Genomic DNA, 23956 nt, shown 5'->3' with positions numbered 1-23956 from the left:
TCCCCGTCTTTTAGCTAGGTTGTGTGTATCGTATTTTGGGTAGTATTTTATTTGTACAGATTTATCTTTTTAATATTGCAAGCCGCCCAGAGTTTTCCTATGGTAAGATGGGCGGTGGTTTGGTAAACCATTAACATCATTTAAAAGGGAGAAAAATAGGTCAAATTAAAAATACAAAAGTAGGTCAAACTAAAATGCAAAACAACTAGGTTAGTTGGCAAGTAAAACAATACTGCAAAGTCCAAGTTGCTGGTACTGTGAAGACCATGTTGTGTGGCCTTCAATGACCAATACATTTAATAAACGAGCAACCAAACAACCCCTTTCTTATCTTTCTCCCCATCACTCAGAAGCCTTCCTAGGCTCCCGTGAGTTCACCAAACTGAATGAAAGTTGGTAGGAAAAAAAATGCTAGAAGTTTTCACCACCAATATTTTAACCCTTGCCGTTTGTTCCAACTGCTTCAGTGTGTGTTGGGAGAGATTTGACATTTGTATGCATGAGATAAAGAGGAACGTGGATCAGAGAGAGGAAAGAGCCTTCGTCTAGCTAATGCCATGAAAGGAAGTGCAGTTCTTTTCCCTAATAACTACAGGGAGGAGGGGGTGTAAACAAATGTAAATGTCTTTTACAGTGTGAGCAGATGGCTTGGGATCCACCCCCCAGTCTCCACCTGGTCTACTTTGGCTAATGAGAGGAATTTTGAACTCTCATTACAAGATGCCAAGTAGACGTTTCCTGAGGCTTCCACAAGCTCTGAGGGATTAGTGGCCCCTTGGAGTTTTCCCCTTGTTCTTTGCCCGTTTGCACTACCTTTTGGCATTTAGTAGCTTGCCAAGGGGGAAAAATCATGCATAAATATGGATTTTAAACAGAGGCTCAAGTCAGTCAATGAGTCGCAGTTGGGCTTCTTCCCCTCTCGTTTACGGTTTCCCCTTCGACTGGATCGAGGCCTCAGACTTTCCCGTGGAGGAAAATACACCTCAAACGTTGAATTACCATATTTTGTTAGCCTTGTAAAAGATGAGTAAAGAGCCATTAAGAACATGTTTCTGTAATCTGGTTTGGCTGCAGAGGAGTAGAGGCCTAGGGTTTGTGTGTGTGTGTGCACATTTTTCTCACGTGTTAGAAGGGGAACAAAAAAGTGTGTGCTGTTATTTAGCCTCCAAGGTCAAAAAAGTGGCTACTTCAGGACTGTGGCTTAATTTGGTCCAATCAAGCTTGTAGATGTTGACTTCAGAAATTGCAGTAGTTGTCCTTCTTGTTTGTTTATTTTCTTTAAAATAATTGTCTGGGTGCTGGAGCTGAATTTTACAGGCAACCCCGATAACTCGCCAATTTCCATTTTAGCCATGAGATGGGAGTTTTGCTTTCAACCAGAACCTGTGTTCTACCCACAAAATGCTATGGAACTACAGGAAACAAGGTTTCCGCCTCCCGTGTTAAGAAAAATAGATAAAAGAAATGAGGAGGGTTGCATCTGAAACAGGTGACATTCAGCCAGTTCTTACCAGTTTTAGCAAACTGGTAGTGGAAACTTTTAGTAGTTCAGAGAACCGGCAAATACCACCTTTGGTTGACTCCGCCCCCATCTATTCTCTGCCTCCTGAGTCCCAGCTGATTGGCTGGGTCTTCTTCTGTTGCCCTGCACAGGAGAACAGAGCTGAAAAGCAGGTTAGTGGGGTGGGGTGGAAATGGAGATTTTACAGTATTCTTGCCCTTGAGTGGGGTGGAAATGGAGATTGTACAGTAGGAGATTTTACAGTATCCTTCCCCTGCCACGGCCATCAAGCCACGCCACACCTACAGAACCGGTAGTAAATTTTTTTGAATCCCACCACTGATCTGAAGTATCTTATTTACCTGTATAGTATCATTAAGTAAAGCATAAGTTTATTTGTGTGCTATATGATCGAGCTCTCCATCATAAAGTCTTGGGTCTTTGTAGAACTCTGTAAGGTAGAGGTACATGATTGTCTTAACTTCATCCAGACAATTTCTGGCTGAAAGTGGAGTAAAAATTGAGATTCCCTGCTCCTGGTCTCATAGTTATCTATTTAATCTATTAAATTTATATGCCACCCACCTCACTGTGCATAGAGACTCTGGACGGCTTACCATTAAAATAATGAATAATAAGATATTAAAATAACAACAATAAATACAAAATGAAAAAAGGACTGTACAGAGGTGGCATCTCGTATCTTAAATACTACATCACTCTGACTCTCTGTGGTGAGATTTTCCCATTGCAAAGTCTCTTAGATTAGCGTATGGCATATCATAGATGATATATATACTAACATTTAAAAAAAACACACCATGAAACATGAATGTTAAAAAGGTCACTATTCAGATACCAATGTCTAGCCCATCTGACCATTGAAGCCCAGCATTGAAAAATATCAGATACTGGACTGGTGTATGCCCTCACCTTACAGCCAGTCATGATGAGATCTATAGTTTGATGTGGGACCCCACAGTAACAGTGAGGGGGAGATACTGCCCCCCATTTATACAGTGAGTATCAGCAGACCCCATGGGAGGTGCAAATTCTATTCAGGATTGCCCATTGCTGGCGTGATAGTTCAAAGTGTGGCACCTGGAACTGTAAAGTCCCTGTTTTGCTGTTACAGACTAAAATAGTTAGATGTTGAGACTATTTCCTTAATCTGCGTTATTTCAAGATACTATAAATCATTTTCATAGCTGCTCATGATTATGCTTCCCTCCATTCCTTGTCAGTTGAAGACAAAACAATATATACTTTCCGTATATTGCTAATTCACATTCTTTTGCCCTGCAATTCTCCTTCTGAGTTGTGCCATTCTTCCACAGGGTGGTTTGGAGTCCCATAGGGCACACAAAGGTGTGGTTTCATCCTTGATTTATGTGTATAATGTATATTATTCTATGATTCCTTTTGTGATGGCCACTTATTTTATTGTCAGATGGATGACTGAAAAATATCCTGCGTGTATAATGTCATCAGCATTATGATCAGAGAATCAACACCTACAAAATCTATTATTCATTAAGTATAACCAATATATAATTTAAAACAGTGGGTTTTGTCAAATAATGTTAGGTCAGCATAATTTTCTGCCTATTACTAATATCTATAACATCTTTGCCTTAGTCAGCTCTATTTAAATATGCAATCATTCACAGCTTTTGACTATATTGTGTTCACACTCCCAATTTCCAATATTCAACTACTACAAATTTTATGCTGACATCAATAGCAAACTATTAAAGACAGTATTTCATTATTGGTTTTTCATCCCAAAAGTTATTTACAATTATATACTAAGCACTAATATTAAAGGAAACCATTTAAATGAGGTGCTATCTGCTTTAACAATATGTCTGTCACAGAATGAGATTGTGTTTAAAGATTTTATCAAGAAATGGTTGTTTGCTGAGGTTATGTTTTGTCCATGAAATATGCATTTCATATCTCTTTCATTTCATTAACATAATTTAATTTGTGCTTTGCATTTTGTGCATAATACATATTTGATTTACAAAACAAATATTTCCATTAGAAAATGAATTTCATGCAGGCAAAAAGCAGAACCAAATGATGTATTGAAGGAAAATAAGAAGAAATGAAATGCATTTTCTCAGTCTATTAAAAAATCTATGGCATTGACAGAAAGTGCACTTAGTGCTACATTTAAAAAATAGCACATATGTCAATGTATTAACAAATAGAATTGGAAATACAAATATTTCCCTATATCAAGCCAAGAATCTCTTTATTTTAATTGAGTTGATTTAAAAGCCCCCAACTACAATTTAATTTTTATTTCATCTTGTGGTGCAGTGGCTGGTGCCATTACATCTGTGCGGAGTTGACAGTCAATATGCAAAGAGATTTTACCTTTTTACAAAAGTTACTGTTGATAAAAAGTAACAAATAATGTAATGGTTTGAAAATGTGAAATTATTCATTTGTTGATTGCCTTTGAACCTTAGAATAAGTGAGTAGGAAGGAAAGTAAACTGAAGACGAGGATGAAAGAACGGCGGGAGACAAATTTGTTAAATCTTTCCCCATTTAAACCAGGCAGATATTATTTAAATCTCCCACTGTCACTCTTTTGAAGGACTCAAAAAGTTACAGAGGTCTAAAGAAAATTGGGGTGACTATTGAATATGAGAGCATCGCTGTACCATCTAGTTGGGGATTATATTTCCCACAATGCTTTGATAGAGGCTACTGAGATGTCCACAACAATAAAGAAAGCTAGTATTCTCTTCCTATTGTTTCCCAGCAGCTGGTATTCAGAGGTGTATTGGCTTTGATCCTAGAAGTAGCAATAGTAATCCAGTGGCTAGTAACTCTTGAAAAACTTCTCTTCTGTTATGTTTTTTTTCCAAAATCTGTGTCTTTGAGGACATCCAAACCATGGGCTGGTTGGTTCATCCATGTTATTTAAAACTCATGATTGCTCAGTACAAGGAGTTACATCTGCCTATTTGGAGAAGTTCTATCAAAATGTTGCATTTGTGGCTCATAACATGAAAACGTGGAACAGGGATGTAATCATGATATCTTATAAACAACTGATCTAAATAGTCCATCATTGCTCTTCGCTGACTTGAAGGAACTCTGTAGGTTCTTAAACAAGAATCTTTTCCACCCTTAACCAGAAAAACAAAACAGCGGAATTTGTCAAAGGACTTTTTATATGCTCTGTCACTGGACTCTATTGTTTCAGGCATAGCATTGTTTAGGACCTGCCTTTGATGTGAGATCAAAGATGTCTTCTTCATATGCATTAAATTGCCTTTTCTTTCAGAGTTCATTGAAACACCTTCTAGCTGAGGTAGCCTCACAACTAACTGCACTAAACCATCATTTGTTGAAAAAGCTACAATCAGCTTATTTACTCAAACACAGTATATATTAGGGCTTGGTGTTATGTATGAACCAAGCCAGTTTTTCCTGACTTTGGGAATTCTGAGGAAAGCAACTTTCTTCTATTCTGATGCTGAACTGAAGATTGCTATAGTATATTGGATAGATACAGTAGGTACACACACTAGATACATATGGTAGATACCGTAGGTAGATATGATAGGTAGGTAGGTAGGTAGGTAGGTAGGTAGGTAGGTAGGTAGGTAGGTAGATAGATAGATAGATAGATAGATAGATAGATGATAGATAGATAGATAGATAGATAGATAGATAGATAGATAGATAGATAGATTGATAGATAGGATGGATGGAACGGCTTCCCTTCAGAAGTTGTGGATGTTCCATCAATGGAGTTTTTAAGAAGACATAGGACAACCATTTCTCTCAAATAGGATAGGGTTTCCTGCTTGAGCAGGGGATTAGACTAGAAGACCTCCAAGGTCTCTTCCAACTCTTTTTATTCTGTAATCAATCATTAGAAGCCATGGGTTTAACCCAGAATTTTTATGACCGTACAAGGAACCTGGCTCTCTATTGGTGGAAAAGCAGTCTAAGTAGGATAATAAATGTGATTAAGCCAATTGATATACTATGCCACTTAATTTTTTCTCCTTAAAACGAAATTCACAGGAATAAGAGTATGAATTCTCAGCTATTTATATAGGTAGGACCTTTATTGCATAGGTTGGCCAGCTTGCTGGGGAATTCTAGGAGTTGAAGTCCACACCTCTTAAACTTGTTGAGGTTGAGAAACACTGGGGGATGGGTGATCAATACTAGGGATGATACCACATATCTCATGACATTGTTGCAGAAATGACACAATGTTGTGGTGCATATGATGTCCCTTTCTTCCTCTGTGGATGCTTATGGGTGTTTCAGCCACTGGTTATCATCCTCCCTCCCTCTGCCCACCTTCCTTCCAATGAAAGAGATGTATTATTTTTTTTACTACTAGTTCTGTGGGTGTGGCTTAGTGGGCATGGCGTGGCTTGGTGGGTGTGGCAGGGGAAGGATACTGCAAAATCTCCATTCCCTCCCCACTCCAGGGGAAGGATACTGCAAAATCTCCATTCCCTCCCCACTCCAAGGGAAGGATACTGCAAAATCTCCATTCCCTCCCCACTCCAGGGGAAGGATACTGCAAAATCTCCATTCCCTCCCCACTCCAGGGGAAGGATACTGCAAAATCTCCATTTCCTCCTGATCAATTGGGACCCAGGAGGCAGAGAATAAATGGGGTTGGGGCCAGTCAGAGGTGGTATTTACGATTCTCCGAACTACTCAAAATTTCAGAACTGGTCAGAACCTGGTGAATATCACCTCTGGTGCGAAGGGTGAAACAGGATAGAGCATGATGATCACTACAAGGGAAACTTTTATTTATGAATTTATTCATGTTTATGATATTTATAGACCACCTGCTTTGTACAATTCTAGGCTGTTTACAACGGCCAGATTAAAAACACACAACTGACTCCCTTCCACCCAAGCTCAACCATAAATATAGAGAACAATAAGAGAACAGCACATCCATCACAACACCTGATTAAATCATATGGCCTTTGCTGCCTTATGAAATATCAGCAGGGAAGATTCAGGTGGCTCCAAAGTGTAGGGGCCGCTACGGAGGAGGACGACGGTCTTCCGTGACCCCTAGTTCATGAAATGATTCCCAGAGCAACTGCGGAATATTGCATTATGCTAATTAGATGAATATTATAATTAAATACCAGGTGCTGCAGGAGAGGCAATTGTCATTGGTACTACAGCATGGAAGAAAGGCAAGCATTTAAGCCTTCTCTCCACAATTATCATCTTAGGAAAAGTTGCCCTCCAACTGGTAGCTTGAGTGCTCAGATAGCTGCTTTAAAAAGAAATTAGAAAAAATAATGAAAGAAGATAGATCTGTCAACAGCTATTAGTGATGATAAATAAGTGGAATCCCCAGATTCAGGACATAGCCGGGGGTGGAAAGAACCGCAGAGAAAGGCTATTGATTGGGTGTCCTGCTGGGAGCTTCAGAACCATCTGTGTGGCTTCTGCTGGAAACATGACACCGTGGTTGTGTGACCCAGCAGAGCTCTTACGATTTTTTTTTTGGGGGGGGAAAGTAATTTTGTCATCCTAAATCCTGCCGTTCCGATCTTCTCTGAACTGCATGGAAAGTAGTCATTCCTGTAATCCAAGATGTATCAGGAGATACATACAACCTGGGGAAGGTTGAGACAGTTATGCATATCATTAGGTAGACCATTTGGTAATAAAACCATGGCCACATTTTTGGATTCAACCTAAATTGACTTTATTGTAGGAATATATAACAAAATTGTATATAACAAAATAAAAAGGCGCCTCAGTGACTAAGAGGTGGAGCTTGTTGATCAGAAAGGTTGGCAGTTTGGTGGTTTGAATCCCTAGCACCACATAATGGAGTGAGCTCTCATTATTTGTCCCAGCTTCTGCCAACCTACAAGTGTGAAAGCACGTAAAAAAATGCAAGTAGAAAAATAGGAACCACCTTGGATGGGAAGGCAACAGCACTCTCCCTGAGCCTTTGGCGTTCAGTCAAATGACCACGGCCACATGACCACGGAGATGTCTTTGGACAGTGTTGGCTCTCAGCTTAAGAACGGAGATGAGCACCGCTCCCTAGAGTTGGGAACGACTAGCACATATGTGCAAGGGGAACCTTTACCTTACAATAAAATTTGACTTTACGTTTGCAGTATGGTAGTCAGTGAGAAGTTATTGATGCTCTCTGAGCTTGGCTATTTTCTTGCATACATTTCATTACCCAAACTAGGTAACCTCATCAGGGAGTAGCACGGATGATATTACCCAGTTTTGGTAATGAAAATTTGCAAGAAAACAGCCAAGGTCGGAGAGCATCAAGCATCCCTCATTTCAACCCCTAAGCTATAAATATTCTCCTTTATTGGTAGTAGTTACTGTCTATTACAATGAAACTGGTTTTCCTCAATATGATGTCATTGAGATTTTTAACTGCCAAAAGCCAAACAGTAAATACTGTTTTGTTTTTTTTGTAAAAAATGTCATAAAATGCAGTCACATGACTGCAGGATGGTACAAATGGTTGTGAATGCAGATTGGTTGCCGAGCGCTCACAATGCAGTCGTGTGATCACAGGTGAGAAGCGAGCAGGGTGGTAGTCAGAATTTCAGAATCAGGTTGTAAGTACCCCTGGGAAAGTCCGATTGTAACTTTGAATGGTTGCTAAGAGATTGACCATAAGTCAATCCATGTAAATAAGGTAAGGGTTCCCCTCGCACTTATGTGCTAGTCATTCCCGATTCTAGGGGGCGGTGCTCATCTCTGTTTCAAAGCCAAAGAGCCAGCGCTGTCCAAAGATGTGTCTGTGGTCATGTGGCCAGCATGACTCAATGCCGAAGGCACATGGAGCACTGTTACCTTCTCACTAAAGGTGGTTCCTATTTTTTCTACTTGCATTTTTACATGCTTTTGAACTGCTAGGTTGGCAGAAGCTGGGAAAGTAACTGGAGCTTACTCCGTTAAGTGGCGCTAGGGATTCGAACCGCCAAACTGCCGACCTTTCTGATCAACAAGCTCAGCGTCTTAGCCACTGAGCCACTGCGTGTACATGTTTAAACTCCATGGAAATGTTTATAGCATTGGGTTGCCCAAATAAACATGAATGTCTTGCTGATTTTTGAAAGAGGCTATGAATTAACGTAATCTGGAAAATATATCTCTACCATTCAGAGGTGGCAGTAAAGAGTCCTCTTTATTTAAAGCCGAACTTTAGGGAAAGATGAGAAGCAAATTCTTTTCATTGCAGTCCCCACCCACCCCTCAACTATTTTCATTAAAAAAAATGTTGGTATCAGAATCCAATTCTTGCAATACTCCAGCTTAAACTAGCTGTAGACGTCTGTTGTACTCAAAGCTTGTAGGAGTATATCTGTTGAAAGTAGGCTGAGAGGGAACAAATGAAGGAGAAATGGAAAGGAAAACAGTGGGCTGCGACATTTATAAAAATAACAATGGAGGGTAATAACTCAGTTTTATGTCTCTTCAATTGTAGCATGTGATTGATGGATCTTAGCCAGTACTCAGAGCTGAGTAATTGCAGGCAATCAATCCCAGATCTTATTCCAAAGCAGAAGAACAGTGACCATTTTTGGAAAATGGCTTAAGAGGGGACATTCCGACATAGGATTTGGAATGTTTGCAGTTATCTATAGAGGTTTATGGCACATCAGTATCATGAAAGAGATTTATTCCTGTTGTACTTTATAATGCCTTGGTAAGGCCATACTTGGAATCCTGCATTCAGTTTTGGTCGACACGATGTAGAAAAGATGTGGAGTCTCTAGAAAGAGTGCAGAGAAGAGCAACAAAGATGATTAGGGGACTGGAGACTAAAACATATGAAGAACGGCTGCAGGAACTGGGCATGTCTAGTTTAATGAAAAGAAGGACTAGGGGAGACATGATAGCATTGTTCCAATATCTAAGGGGTTGCCACAAAGATTCAAACTGGAAACCACTCCAATTGTTGTTTTGTGTTTTAGACTATACTGAGCTAGTACAACCATCGATACAAGACAACTTTATGTTAATCTTAATAATATTGGTCACTGTTCAATATGGCTCAGTGGCTAAGACGCTGAGTTTGTCGATCAGAAAGGTCGGCAGTTTGGCTGTTCGAATCCCTAGCGCCGCATAACAGAGTGAGCTCCAGTTACTTGTCCCCGCTTCTGCCATCCTAGCAGTTCGAAAGCATGTAAAAAATACAAGTAGAAAAATAGGAACCACCTTTGGTGGGAAGGTAACAGTGTTCCGTGCATCTTTAGCATTTAGTCATGCCGACCACATGACGCACAGAGACATCTTCGGATAACACTGGCTCTTCGACTTTGAAACGGAGATGAGCACCGCCCCCTAGAGTCGGGAATGACTAGCACATATGTGTGAGGGGAACCTTTCCCTTTAAGGTGGATGCAGTTCGAGTAAGATTGGATGATCCCAATGCAGCTGTTCAATCTAGCATATGAAAACAGGTCTTTGATTATTATCTTAAATTAATTTTGCATATTTACTCCCTTGCCAGTTCCTCTGAGATTTTGCTTCATGATTGGACCAGCTTTCTCTTGGCATGGGCCCATTCTGACCACCTCCCCTTCACTGCTAAATGAGCAAGCTCTAATAAATTGCCCTGGAAAGGAAACTTCAGTTTAGATTCTCAAAAATATACAACTCTCAACTCGTAAACCAAATTATGACATTTATGCCAGCATAAATCAGGAGTAACTTCAGAAGTCACTCAATGGGGCAATGAATCCAGTGTCACAAAAGAATACCATAAAGCAGTCAAGAATCTGGCACTCTACGATACCTGCCTCCGTGGTATGCTTCAATTATCGCAAATGTATGTACTCTGCCCATAGCATCTGCAAGGCAAGGAGAGGCTCTCGAGGTTGCGCTCATGTCTGAAACTTTAAAGTGACCTTTAGGTAAAGATAAAGGTTCCCCGCACACATATGTGCTAGTCATTCCCGACTCTAGGGGGCGGTGCTCATCTCTGTTTCAAGGCATAATAATACTTTATTTACAGTCACAGTAGTCCCTTTTGGGAGAGGGGGCGGTCTAGAAATCCAATAAATAAATAAATAAATAAAACAGACCAAACATAAACAGTACAAAAGAGACACAGCAGCCAGTCGCCAAAAGCCCAACTAAGGGAGGTTACAGCTCTCTCCTCTAATGGTCACAGCTCTCAAGAAAAACCTGGAAACCTGAGAGGTGATGTAGGAGGAGACATCCCCAAGTCATCTCTGTTTCAAAGCCAAAGAGCCAGCGCTGTCCAAAGACGTCTCCGTGGTCATGTGGCCAGCATGACTAAACGGTGAAGGCGCACGGAACACTGTTACTTTCCCACCAAAGGTGGTCCCTATTTTTCTACTTGCATTTTTTACGTGCTTTCAAACTGCTAGGTTGGCAGAAGCTGGGACAAGTAACGGGAGCTCACTCCGTTACGCGGAACTAGGGATTTGAACCACTGAACTGTCGACTTTTCTGAACGACAAGCTCAGCGTCTTAGCCTCTGAGCCTCTGCCTCCCTTAAAGTGACCTTTAGAACTAACTAAATAAATGAACATAACAAGGGGAAGAAAATAGATGCCTCAATTCAGCACGGCCGCTCACCATAAATATAGTAAGCTTTCAGATGTCTTTTTAAATAAATTACAGGTAGTCCTTGACTTACACCAGCCCATTTAGTGACCGTTCAAAGTTACAGTGGCACTGGGAAAAGTGACTTATGACCATTTTTCACACTTACAGCATTGCCATGGTCAAAATTCACATGCTTGGCAACACTTTTCTATTTGCAGTGTCCCAGGGTCATGTGATCACCATTTCCGATCTTCTGACATGCAAAATCATTGGGGAACCCAGATTTACTCAACAACTGTGTTACTAATTTAACAACTGCAGTGGTTCCCTTAACAACGGCGGGAAGAAAGGTTGTAAAACGGGAGGGAAATTCACTTCGCAACTCTCTTGCGTAACGACAGGAAATTTGGGCTCATTGTGGTCGTACTAATCAAAGAGAATAATTTATGATACATGATTTTTTTTTGGGGGGGGAAACCCGTGGACAGGTGTTGGAGATTGCATCCAACCTAACTCTAATTAGATATGTTTCTAGAGCTAAGCCATGGTCTCTTTAACCAATTGAATAAGTCATAATTGGTCGGGTTTGTATAACCCGCTGAGCAATAAATATAGTTTATGGATTATGATTACACACCACAGCAAGCCACAAGCAAGGAAAGTTTATTATGACTTAAATCTATGTGTGACACTTAGGTTAAGCTTGTATTCTCATTTGGCTCCTTGTTTGGAACATTGGATAATGATCCTGCTTGTTTTTATTTGAATTGTTTTAATTATTTTGTAACTGTTTCTGTTTTTTTCTTCCAAAGACATATTCTCCGCCTGCCTTGTGATGGGACAGGTTGTGTTTAAGGGAAGGGTTTTGATTAGATGTCTGCTGTGAATAGATATAGTTACTTTTTCCAGTTTTGGTTTCTCTTAATGTCTGTCTTCTTAAAGAATGAGAAAGGAAGGAAAGTTTAATCCGTACATTCCTAAGGAAGGCACTGATATTTTGTGACATGGTGGCACAGATGTGGGAAAACCAATGGAAGGTTTGAATACAGGATCAAATCTGCATTCAAACCTCTCTCCCTCCCTCCCTCCCTCTCTCTCTCTCTCCCCTCTCTCCACTCTTCCTCCCTCCCCCCTCTCTCTCCTCTCTTCATCTTCCTCCTTCTCCCTGTTCCTCCCTCTCCCTCTCTCTCTTTCTGTCCCTCCCCCCTCTTCCTCCCTTTCTCTCTTTCTCTCTCTCCCCCCATCATTTCCTTTTATCAGAAAGGAGCACAAAATAACAGTGTGAACAAGGCCAAAAATTATTACCCTTAGTCAACCTTGAAGAGGCGATTATATTATCATTATTTGGTTCCCCCCTCCCCCAAAACTGAACTTTCTCATTAAAGTCAGAAGCCATTCCTGTCTTTGAGGTGCTGGTAAAATGTCAGAAAAGTCTGAAATTATTTTGATGGAGAGGGCAGCGTCAGGTGGAATCAGTCTAAAACATCTCAGGGAGCCAAAGGAACACAGACAGAATAATTTAAGAAAAGTCACCAGTAGCTGGGCTTGGAGGTGTAAAAATAAACTCTGGTCTCCACTTATGTTTACATCCACTGACAAGTGACTGCATTAGCATTAAGTGAAAATGCTAATGAAAAGTAATGCCTTTTTAAAATTTAGCATTTACTTGAGACACTGAAATTGCTGGTGGAGTGTGGAACTCAGCACAGGGTGGTGGACTAAAGAAAGTCTTCTCAAAGTAAGACAGTCTATAAAATTGAGTATCCTTATATTCCTGTCTGCTCTTACATGCTCCTTGAACGCAATTTCATGAGCTGCTATGTGATAGAGAATATCATTTAACACTCATTATTAAAACATTCTAAGCCACCAAAAAAGCCAACATACTCCTAGGCTGCATTAACAGAGGGATAGAATCAAGATCACTGAAGTGTTAGTACCGCTTTATAATGCCTTCGTAAAACCCACATTTGGAATACTGCATCCGGTTTTGGTCCCCAGAGTATAAAAAAGATGTTGAGACTTTGGAACGAGTGCAGAGAAGAGCAACAAAGAGGATTAGGGGACTGGAGGCTAAAACATATGAAGAATGGTTGCAGGAATTGGCTAGGTCTAGTTTAATGAAAAGAAGGACTAGGGGGAGACATGATAGCAGTCTTCCGATATCTCAGGGGCTGCCACAAAGAAGAGGGAGTCAAACTATTCTCCAAAGCACCTGAGGGCAGAACAAGAAGCAAAGGATGGAAATTAATCAAGGAGAGAAGCAACCTAGAACTAAGTAGAAATTTCCTGACATGGAGAACAATTAATCAGTGGAAGGACTTTCCTCTAGAAGTTGTGAGTGTTCCATCACTGGAGGGTTTCAAGAAGAGACTGAGCAGCCATTTGTCTGAAATGTTGTGGGATCTCCTGTTTGAGCAGGGCTTGGACTAGAAGGGACTCCAAGGTCCCTTCCAAATCTGTTATTGTATTATGTTATGAATGGTGGAGATAACTCCCAACATCATTGCTCATATCAATCACATGTTATTCGTTTTGTCTCCACTTTTCTTGTGGTCCAAAGTTGTTTTAGTCTGTAAGAACTTGTTTGCAAGGCTATGAAAGCCAAGAGTGGGATTATACGCAAATTGGTCAAAAACCAAACCTAAATACATAGCTGGATAGATAAGCTAGCATTGTAGTTTGCATTTTGTTTCTGTTTAAGATACAAAACCATCATGTGCTCCTATCTTATTTACACTGTTGTTTTTAAAATAAAGGGTTAAGTATGGCTGTTAAATTAAGACCACGAGTCTAGAAAAAAGAAATGTGCTGATACAGGATACTTGCACTATTTGTTAGCAAGTATATTGGAAAAAATCCATCCCCTTTAACTGGACAATCTCATCATATTAAAAGTTATGGATTTCTTGCTTAAGCATTCCACATCAGAAGTAGGAATTTTGCTTCTGATTATTCTATTTTTTCAGACGAAATCTTCAAAAATACTGATGGATTAGTTTAATAAGCAGAAACCTTGCTGTACAGACATCACATTAAATTGTGCTGAAAAGCTATAGACCAGGGGTGTCAAACTTGGTTTCATTGAGGGCCACATCAAAGTTGTGTTTGACCTTGGAGGGGTGTGGGGTTGGTTTGGCCAGGGGGGCCTGTGGGGGGGCCAAGTACTCTGCCAGCGAAAACAGCTCCCAATCTCCATTTTCGGCTAGGATCGCCTCCTGCAACCCTCTGCCATCAAAAGTGGAGCTCGGATGGGCAGCCCTCACGACCTCCGTTTTCACTGACAGAGGGTTGCGGGAGGCCGCCCCAGCCGAAAATGGAGATTGGGAGCCCGTTTTTGCTGGCAGAGGCACCGCAGGCTGATCCTTTGCTGTTTCCAGGCAGCCCCACACGCCTTGAATTTGACACCCCTGCTATAGACAGGGGCTAAATTTGCATTACCACTATGAGGCACACGTTGTATAACACACCTTATCCTGAACTATGAATTTATTGGCTTAAACCCCAAAGTTGAGTTGGCACAAAATATTAAACCATGTTACCAACCAACGTAGCTGTGGTTGAAAAATACTTTTAAGCAAAGGTGTGCATATTTTTATTTTAAAAGCTTGCCTTTTTAAGGGTTTAAGTGCATGTTTTATTAATTTACCGTAGTTGGGGTGTGTGTGTGTGTGAATTGCAATTTAAAATCAACAAATTAGCTTTACACATTTGTACTTATTATTTTTTATGGTAATGGTATTGTCATTAGCCAAATGTTGAGATCATGTGTGAGTACAGTGTTTCTCAAGAGGGCCGATGGATTTTTTCCCAATCAAACTAGATGAATTGAGAATCTTGACTTTCTTAGAATGAAATGCCACTGTGAGACGCCAAAGTGATTCTATGGGGAGGGAGAAGGCTGTTGTGATCAAAACTACTTTTATCCCACCTGTGGTTAAAAAAAAAATTCCAGCACAGAAAGAAAAATGGCCTTGGGTATGTGCACACACACCTGTGATCTTGATTGTAAAAACAGACAGGAGGTTAACTATCACTCTCCAGCAATGTTCTCCTGATTGGTAATAATACCTTACGTTTGTCTTATATTTGCAAGGAAAAAATAAATGGATATGTTTGTTCCTTTTATTGTGGAAAAGAAAACTGAGGATATGAGTGTGCACTTTGTTTAAAAGATACTATCTATCTATCTGTCTGTCTGTCTATCATCTATCTATCTATCTATCTATCTATCTATCTATCTATCTATCTATCTATCTAGCTAGCTAGCTAGCTAGCTAGCTAGCTATCTACACCCACCCACCCACCCACCCAGCTATCTAGCTATCTAGCTATCATCTAGCTATCTAGCTATCCATTCATCCTTGTGTGTGTATATATACATATGGTTAAACATGGTTAAGTTGGCTATTTATAGATTTACAGTTCTTTAGAAACTGCCTTCTACAGCCATCTGCCAGTAGATTTCATTGGAAATAAGTTGATTGTCAGTTTTTTTTCATTAAACATAGTTCAGTTTGGTGATCAATTGTGCAGAATTGAGAAGTATAAAATAAGCAAAAAAATGCTTTTTAGATAAACTATAAAAAATGGGGCCACTTTCATCATTAGTTATCAACCCGCTCATGTCCAACAAATTGCAAACGATGGGCTCAAATCTAAACCAGCGTTTTGATAGGCTGTGGAAGCTGAAGTGGGGAATTCTCATTGCTCCGTAATCTTTATTTATTAAACATATACTCTGTTGTTGTTGTTATTTAAACAAGGCAGCAAATATGTCTATTATTCCTTCTTCCTCCTTTCTTTTTCCCAACAACAATTCTGAAGATGTGTTGGGTTGAGATTAAGTGACTTATCCAGACAGCTTTCATGTCCAAGGCTAAACTAGAACTTACACTGTCCTGATTATTGGCTTAAAGTCACCCAGGCAGGTTTCCTGCCTTAGCCGCAGTGGTGGGATTCAAATCAGTGGTGGGTTACAACCAGTACACCCCGGTACGGGCGTACCGGTGTCTGCCAGCAGTACCAGGTACTGTTCCGGTACGGTGCTCCGGAGGGCCCACCTGCCCGTCCGCTCTCCTTACCGGCAGCTGGAGCGTCGCGGATGCATCGCAGAGCATCGCAGGTGGTAAGTATGCATGCGTGTGCACTGTGCATGTTCATGTGGTGGACGCCCAGCCCCGTTGCACTGTACCGGTTGCATCGGGATCCGGAACCCACCACTGATTCAAATAATTTAACAACCGGTTCTCTGCTCTAATGATTTCTTCCAACAACTAGTTCACCCAACTGCTCAGAAGGTTAACAACCGGTTCTCCCAAAGTGGTGCGAACTGGCTTAATCCCACCACTGCTTAGCAGGACTAGAACTCATGATCTCCTGGTTTCTAGTCTGGTGCCTTAACCACTAGATCAAACTGGTCCTCTTCATGCAAACTTTCCATGAAAAACATCATGGAAAGCATTCTAATTTGGATCCTTATGCTCTTATTATTGTGCCAGGTCTGTAGCATTTGGAATGCAAAATGACCAAGATCTCTCTATTTAAAAAACCTAAGAAGTCCCCCCCTTTTTTTTTTTAAAAAAAGAAACCTTAACTTTATCTAATGTTTGGAGAGTATATGGGAGTGCGTTTGCACGTTCCTATTTTCAGATTCATAGTTTTTACTTCATTTAAAATAAAAAAGTAAAAGGGAAAAACACTTTGGGATTCTGTGACCCTGCAAGCACAAAATTCATGTATCTCATCCTGGGACAAATGCCTTCTTTGAAACAGCAGCATTTGGGCAGCCTTGGACTGATGTTAGTTTATTGTCACTGCTTGATAACGTTTAATGGAAAAGATACAAGAGTGCCAAAGAATTTTAATTATTTTTGTGATAAAGTTATATGTTCAGCCTTGAAAAAGTGAAGATAATGCTGGGATTCATTATTATTCCCAGTGTGTTTAAACAGACGACACAGAAGGCAAACAAAAGCAGATGAAATTTGAAAAGTATTATCAATATTGCAGATAGCAGATGCCCTTTCCAATCAGAACAAGAATATCTTCTATAGCAACTTTATGGTTGAGTAGTTTATTCATTTCTATTAGAAGGTTGTACGTTTCTAAAATATGTAGATGATATCTAGGAAACCAACCAACCAGGAGGGTCATTTTGCTTGTTTCCCTAAATTTATTATTTGTACTTTTGCAGGTTTGATCTGAGGAGCGTTAACATGGGAGTGAAATCTTGTTGCGTTAGAATTCTATCTCGTGCATTTGACCTTTCAGTTGGTGGGCCATGTCTTGTGTCAGGGAGGAGGAGTAACAATATTGTGCTGTAAAAGGTAAGTGTTAGGCTTTTATGAATAAAGACAAACATATGTGTCCCAGGATAATGTTGTAGGATCCAATCTGGGTTGGTCACCAGGATGAGATGTTTAATCTTCCGAGCGTTTGGACTCTTGCTGGAGCCCATCCTCAGGAAACTTCTCCCTAGTACCCTGTTTCCCTGAAAATAAGGCCTCCCTGGATAATAAGCCCAATAGGGCTTTTGAGCACATGCGCTAAAATAAGCCCTCCCCCCAAAAATAAACCCTCCCCTAAAATATTTAATTGCATGCACAGCTGGTCCCTGCCATTTCCTGGGGGGGGGAAAGGGGGAACATGCCCCACGCACCCCACATGCACCTGCCATCCACATGGAACGGCCTCGCGGAGGCTGCTCCAGCAAACCCTAGCTACTGCACCCCTTCTCTTCGTGGCGGCTGCAAATAGAGTGGCAGTCCCAGTGACTCTAGGGCAGGCAAGAGTGTGCCAGAAATAGAGAAAGAACCTCTGGCCTTCTCTGGATCAGCTGATCTGCAGGCCATGGGCTGAGGTTAAGGGGCCTTCTGCACCTCAAAAATAATAAAACCTCCCCGAAAATAAGGCCAAACACTTATTTTGGGGGTCGAAAGAAAAGAAGACCCTGTCTTAATATTTGGGAAAACGTGGTATTTGATGAGTAGAACCCCGATCAACAACTAAAAAGCCACACGCAACTAGGCACCATATAAATACCGCACACAGAATATGCACCCCAAAGCATACACTCTGCTAGAGAGAAGTTCCCTGAGGATGGCCTCCAGCACGAGTCCAAAAGTTTAAAAGACAAAACCTCTGGTGCTGGTGACCAACCCAGATAGGATCCCATTAAGCTTTTGTTTGGGCATTTAAAGTATAATGATAAAGGAAATATTTCACCTGACATAGATGTTTATACGTGATTTTAAAACTGCAAGAAGAAAAATCCTGGATAATAGGCAGGGGTGGGATCTTACCCGTTTAACAACCGGTTCGCCGAGCGCACTCTTTGTTTGCACTGCGCGCATGTGCACAGTTTACAGAAAACTCGCCTTCCGCATTACTTCTGGCGATGAACCCATCTGAGGTGTGCTGTGCTGATCAGCTGCACTTCAGAAAAGGAAATAAAGGTGAGTATAGCACAGGCAGGCAGAGCGGCCCACTTTAAAGTCAGACCGAACCAGTTCCGCTCCCAGTTGATAGTCAGAGCTACCGGTTCGCCCAAAATGATCTGAACCAGTAGAATCCCACCCCTGAACCCCACACAGGATCTACTAAACCTGTGTAAACCTCAGTTCCTAACAGAACTCCTTCATTTCCCCCCAAGCATGCATAAATAGGGGAAAGGCACCCTGAGGCTAACAGCCAAAGAACACATACAAGAGAAATGGAGAATTGGATAGCAACGTCTAGCAATATTGATAAACTACTGACCTAGATCTGTGGATAGATATAGAATCTGTAGAATATATGTGGAATGTAAAGCCCTTTCTTTAAACATGTTTTTTTTTAATAAAAAAAGTGGGTAAATTGAATGTCTCTGCTTTTTATAAACCAACTAGTATCTGGTTGCTTTTCCTTTGAGCAAGTTCACAGCCTATGTCTTCCAGGAAAAGTAAATAACATTTTCAAACTATAGGAATCCCCCTTTGATAGAAAAGTCATATTGATCCTCTCGGGTTTCTTGAATATCTTATCTATATCATATTCAAAGGCTATTAGAATATTTGTGGAAGAGATCTCTGCCCGCCCAGCTCAACTGATTTAATGCATTGTTAAAGTAGCTGTTTAAGGCTGCCGCATTGTGAGAAAATTCTCATGATTAGATGCAGAATGGTATAAGTTTTATTTATTACATGCTTCTCACTGAGCGCAGCACAGAGGCCAGTGAAAATGCCACATAATGTGGTAATTTCCTGCCTGCTTTTCTTTCCACCACTAACACGATTAGGAAATTTGGATATATTTCCACATTTTAGTTTTGCTGACATCAAATTGAATTTGATAGTCTGATGCATCAACCAGTGCGGATTAAAATGATTGTTCAAACCCTGCATTAATTCTTTTTAAAAAATCAACAAGAATTCTCAGTGTTGAAAATCTTCAAACAATTTATACATCAAAACTGTTGTGTGTTTTTTGCATGGTTGGCATAGGAGAAATCCTCCTTTTTATAAACAAACCTGGGACTTTCAGTTGAGGAAGTTGAGATACAGTAACTAAAATAATTAAATTATGCTCATAGCTAGCCTTCTTTCCCCTCCCTATGTTTTTATTCCCTATATGGTCTTGTTCTATCTGGAGTCTTCCTTCACCCCAAACCCTCTGCCTCCCCTTGCTCCTCCTCCCTCTCCCCCTCTTCATCATGTGGCACAATGTTCCATAAGCTGAAAAGCTCATCTAAATCAGGAACTTCCTGACTAGACAATACTAGTGACCATCCTCTGCCTAGTTCTGGAGTATCACTGTCCTTCTCCTGCCACTCCAAAGATGCTCATCCTGAGACCTCTAAAAGATGATGTTAAACCTTAATTGTTAATATGATAAAGTGTGAGGCTATTAAATATATGGCTAGAAAGCAATCTTATCAACCACATTTAACAATTAATTTCAAATGTAAGTGACATTAAGTAACATTTAGCTTTTCTCTTAGCCTGCACATTACTTTTAGTGAGTGACTCAAGACATTCCATTCCCAAATGAACCGGAACTTTTCTAGTTAGTGTTTTGAAAAATGTTCTGCCTGTAGGGTGCCCTGCCACTGATGTCTGTTGGTTGGTGACATGGACTTTTGTTCCTTTCTCAAAGCATCTGAGGAGAAGGAAGAAGAAGAAAATAAGAAGTGAGCTCCCATTTTTAGAACTATAAATCCAGTTGTTAAAACCGAAACGTTTCCCATCTCTCATAAGGCACCCAAAAGGGCAGATAGAATCTAGTTACCTCTTTGTCTGCTTTCCATGGGTCTCCATATAAAATATATCATCCCCTTTTTAATGCAATGCAACCTACAATTTTGTCTTTAACAGGGAAAAACACTGTCAGACCAAATGCCCAGAATAAAACATAATCTCAGTGCAAAAGTGATTAAAATGAAAAGAAAAAGGCATTGCGGTTCTTTCCCCCAGAAAAGTACATCCGCAGGCTTCTTGCCCTTGCCCTATGATTATATAATAGATTTTAAGTCTCTGATATCTGCAAATCTACATCAAAATGTATTCTATAGCTGTAGGAAACAGCTCTGAATTGTTAACCTTCTCTCCAGGTACTGGAGGCGACACACTGCGAGATTAGATGTATATTTCCTTGGAGATATGCCACCCATAGAGGAGTCCATATTTACATCTTTTGTTGATATTTTTTATAGATTAAGAGTCTCTTTACTTTGGTGATAATTCTTCTAAGTACTGTAATTTGCTGCCTCTAATATTTGTCTTGAGTCATAGTTTGCAAAATATATTTGAAACCACTTTATAAAGTCGCATAATTGCTTCTTTGTAAAGCGGCTCTAATGAGTAGTTTCTTTATCCAGCCTTTATCCTGTTAACCTTAGAGGTGAGTGATTGCTTGCTGGAGTAGTTGGGAATGTCTTAGTGCTATTGAGCTATTTAATTTCAGGACTAATTTCATAGTCCTGGGCACGAGCGAGCCAGCAGTTAATTTAAGGCTCTCCACTTAGGACACTGCAGAAATAAAATGGAAGGAAACGCGTATGTGTGAAATGCGAGACATAGCGACTAGGTTAATATTTACATGCATGAATAATAACGTAGTAGGGCAATTCACAAAATACTCCGGCGATGGAAGGTAATTCGATGTCATGCAAAAATAGTGTGGCTTGTATCTCTTTTCTTCTTCTTCTTTCTGTTCTCGACAAGCTCATTCACTGTTAGACCCCACTGTTCCTGTCCGTTCAAGATACTTTTCATGAAAATGAAGTCCTTTCCAGAGCACCATGTAGGACTATCGATCTCCTTTTTTGTATTTTTACTTTCTTGGCAGTTTTTCTTCCTTTCTTAAAAAGAAAATCCACCTTCTCTGGGTTATGGTCCTTCAAGTCAATGAATCCTGATGATTACATGGTTAGATAGTTTTTTAAAATCATATTTTCAGAAATTGTTTACTTTAGCTTTCTACCTGTGGTTTGGAGAGAGGAACGAACTCAGGTTTCTCCAACTACTTGGCCCTGATTTCCTATCCAAAGGAGCACTAGAACTCATATTTTTTCATTCCTTTGTTGTTGTTGTTAGTTGTGAAGTTGTGTCCGACCCATCATGACCCCATGGACAATGTTCCTCCAGGCCCTCCTATCATCCTCTGGAGTCCATTTAAGCTCACACCGACTGCTTCGGTGACTCCATCCAGCCACCTCATTCTCTGTCATCCCCTTCTTCTTTTGCCCTCAATCGTTCCCAGCATTAGGCTCTTCTCCAGTGGGCCCTTCCTTCTCATTAGGTAGCCAAAGTGTTTGAGCTTCATCTTCAGGATCTGGCCTTCTAAAGAGCAGTCAGGGTTGATCTCCTCTAGGACTGACTGGTTTGATCGTCTTTCAGTCCAAAGGACTCGCAGGAATCTTCTCCAGCATCACAGTTAAAATGCCTCCATTCCTTGGCGCTCAACCTTTCTTATGGTCCAACTTTCACAAACATATATTGCAACTGGGCAAACCATAGTCTTTTTTTAGGACATTCCTAGAACATTCTTTTTCATTACTAGGACATTCAATATGCCACTTAGTCCCCCAACAAGGAATCAGTATAATTATATAAAATATTGAGTGTTTTTTTTTAAACAACAAGAAATGCCTTCAAGTTGGTATAATTTAAATGCACAGGGAATTAGCAGCCTGGTTAATAAAAAAGGTAGTGTTTAAAATAAAATAGCCAGAGATTGTAATAAAGAATTGGAAAACCCTACAAATGTTTAATGTTCATCTTCTGAAAAGTAAGAGGGAGAGACTAAACAAAGAGCCATTTTGGAGGTGAGCTAACCTTCCTTTGTCTATTGCAGGATCTCCAAACATGGCAACTTTAAGACTTATGGACTTCAACTCCCAGAATGGCTGGCAGAGGGATTTTGGGAGTTGAAGTCCGCAAGTCTTAAAGGTGCCAAGTTTGGAGATGCCTGATCTATTGAATATTAGAAACCATTATATATAGATTATTTCCAAATAACTATCAATATCTTCCACTTCTTAATTATTGAAAGTTTACAGAAGTCTATACTTGTCAATCACCTTTACAATAATTTCCCAACATATTGTTTCTCCAATCCTTTTCTTGTGCCTTAAGAGTTCGACTTGATCTTGTAACTTTCAAGTTATGTGTATGTATTTTTAACTCAGCATGACTCTGATCACCAGGATGAGAAATATATTAGCAAAACTGATTTCTCTTGTTACTTGTTCAAAAGGCTGCACTCTATGGCACAAATGATTCATAAGCATCCATTGTTCAGAATTCAGGATGAAAAAGTTCAGAATCAAAACCATCCTATAATATATGCTCATTGTACTATGTCTTTCAGAGAGACTATTCTCTATCTCTTCATATATATATAGACACTGAAGAGCAAAAAAGAGAATGCAAATTACGTTCAAAATGGTTTAAGCTGAAGCATTAGCTAATTTCCTAGCTTTTTAAATGTAACTCATGCTACATTCTGGAGGAACTGATGAATTGCTTATGTTTGAGTACAAGAAAGCGTGTTTTGCACAACATAGCAGAATGTCAGGCCAAGCCAGGCCATAAAGATTTCGCATTTTTTTCAACAACTATTCCTTGGAAAATTATTTCAGAAGCAAGTGGTAGAATTCCATAAAGATCTCTCTTGGGATTTTAAGACATCCATCAATTATATGCAGTCAGCAGAGAGTAGAAACTCAGAACTGAACTTGGTGCAAAATTGTTCAGGGTGGCCAACCTCCCAGCAGCTTTTGCGTAGATTCTATGTCCAATATAACATCTCCGGTTGTGCTGGAAAAATCTAACTAAGGGAAGCCTCAGAGATTTGTTGCCAATTGTCCTGAGGACGTCTATTGTGTTGGCTGTATTCAGGTGTTGCTGTGCATGGTGCTTTTACTTGGATATTGCCCAGATGTCTTGGCTCCATTTTGTCCTGGAAGGTAGCTAGCAAAATAAAATAAAAAATAAAATGAAAGAATCTTAGGAATGAATAGGAATGATAATCAGATGGCTATGCACGAATTGTACAGATGTTATTATTCTGCATGTTCTGCATGTCTTCTTCAGTGGGTAAGTGAAGGAGAATTATTCTGCATGTCTTCTTCAGTGGGTAAGTGAAGGAGAATCATGTGCTACAAAGGGAACAAATATTCCAGAGAATAGCATTATCTCTCAATGAAATTAACATCTGATTAATGCCACCAATCCTGCTGGCGAAATCTTGGAATTGGCTGGTCCATTGTCATGGCAAGAAAACAAGCTCACCTCTGAAATGTTACCATCTTCTAACACAAATGTTTCTCAACCTTGGCAGCTTTAAGATGCGTGGACTTCAACTCGCAGGAGTTGTTGCCAACATTGAG

The 23956-nt window shown here is 40.2% G+C and overlaps 1 protein-coding gene across 2 annotated transcripts in view; it reads left to right on the top strand.

Annotated features, from left to right (window-relative positions):
* The window catches only part of ZNF536 (zinc finger protein 536), a 444580-nt gene that overhangs the window by 5318 nt on the left and 415306 nt on the right, over positions 1–23956 (top strand). For both annotated transcript variants that reach the window (XM_081963203.1, XM_081963201.1), the window contains exon 2: positions 17282–17414. The gene's annotated coding sequence lies outside the window, so the exon portion shown is untranslated. The remainder of the gene's footprint in view (positions 1–17281; positions 17415–23956) is intronic.

The sequence above is a fragment of the Natrix helvetica genome (assembly GCF_964273705.1).
Source record: "Natrix helvetica genome assembly, chromosome: 10".
In the NCBI taxonomy this organism is placed as follows: domain Eukaryota; kingdom Metazoa; phylum Chordata; class Lepidosauria; order Squamata; family Natricidae; genus Natrix; species Natrix helvetica.
This window is presented reverse-complemented; position numbering and strand designations above follow the sequence as displayed.